This window comes from Cebus imitator, unplaced genomic scaffold (assembly GCF_001604975.1).
Source record: "Cebus imitator isolate Cc_AM_T3 unplaced genomic scaffold, Cebus_imitator-1.0 Scaffold20, whole genome shotgun sequence".
Classification (NCBI taxonomy): Eukaryota; Metazoa; Chordata; class Mammalia; order Primates; family Cebidae; genus Cebus; species Cebus imitator.
Genome location: NW_016107335.1, coordinates 9078024 through 9079539, shown reverse-complemented (window position 1 = coordinate 9079539; position 1516 = coordinate 9078024). Strand labels below are relative to the sequence as shown.

The following is a 1516-nucleotide window of genomic DNA, read 5'->3' as shown; positions in this document are numbered from 1 at the left end:
TGGGGTTTCGCCATATTGGTCAGGCTGGTCTCGAACTCCCAACCTCAGATGATCCACTAACAGCCTCCCAAAGTGCTGGGATTACAGGCGTGAGACCCGTGCCCGGCCGGAAGTTCATTTTATAAAAGGTGAAACCATTGCCATTATTGTGAATGCTGGTGTACTCGGTTTAAAAGTGCAGTATTGAAGGTAGAACTCTGTGCAGCAACAATACAAGGGTGCAATTTAGGGAGCACAGCACTGTGATAAAAACAATATACTTGACAAGGAAGTCTTTAGTAAATGCTAAGAAAATTCAGCAGGATGTAGTTGGAACCAGATGTGGTGTACACACAAGTCACAAATCCATCCAGACAGGCTGGGATAGTCTACCGATTCAGATAAAGCGTGAGGGTTTTTTTTTTTTTTTTTACGTCATATATATGAAAACAAACTATTTTGTGACAGAGCTGATTTAGTATAATAAAATATTTCGTTATGGTACTATGCACTTTCTACAAGTGTTTTTGAAAATTGCTAGTGAATAGAATAGCTATTCAGTATTTTGTCTACCAAAACACTAAAAATACTAAAACAAATTTGTTAGTCAAAAAATAAAAATTTCCAAAAAGCATATAATTTAGCATCCCAGTGTCCTCTCCAAATCATCCTTGCTTGAACAATACGGGTGGCTGGGAACCTGATTGTGGCTCCAGGGGTGCAGGTGCGTGAGATACGAGGTACTACCAAAGCCAGGAAACCCGCGGGGCTTTTCTACACCTTTCTCGGAGCCAACAGCCCCTGGCTGACCCCCGTGTGGGTCACAAGAAATGTAGGATGGGAAACTCCACCAACCACTCTCTGGGAGTGTGAGGGTAGAGGAGATCCCATATTACAGCTCTAGAAGGTCTGCAGGGTTACCTCTAAAAGTCATGGCATAGGGGGCACCCGGATTTGAACCGGGGACCTCTTGATCTGCAGTCAAATGCTCTACCCCTGAGCTATACCCCCTCCCGTTGGAAGGGAGCGGATTCACACCTTTGTAGTCACCACACGCAGGCTGGGTACAGCGCTGCAGCGTCCGCGCTTTGGGCGGTGCTTTCCACCGGCGCCCAGTTCCGGCCTTTGCGCTCTTCCCATCACACTCCTACACACTTTCTTCCCCGAGTTTGGGGAATCGATTGCCTCGGTCACTGTCTTTGCCCACAGCAGAAGTTCAGGAATCTCTCATTACCAAGACAAGAAAGCACAGGCCACCCGGAGCCCCGCCGAGCTCTGGGGGCGCCAGCCCCAGCCCACCGCGTTGACTCCGTCGGCCATCCTCACCTCGAACCTTTTCTTTATCCGTCCCTTTCGGGCGCTTTCCCTCTTTGCTTTCCTCATCTTTATTCTCCATCTCTGTCCTCTTCCCACGATCTTCTGACGTCACTCAGGGCCCTCCCCCACACCCATTCTCTCTGCAAACCACGAAGACCTTCCTAGGCCTTTATCTGATGATGGTACATTGTCTTTTTCAACTAACTGCTTATCTGCGATG

General features: G+C 48.0%; 1 non-coding gene across 1 annotated transcript; it reads right to left on the bottom strand.

Annotated features, from left to right (window-relative positions):
• Positions 1–918: 918 nt before the first annotated feature.
• Positions 919–990, bottom strand: TRNAC-GCA. The gene has a single exon. It is a non-coding gene; the product is annotated as a tRNA-Cys (tRNA).
• Positions 991–1516: the final 526 nt, after the last annotated feature.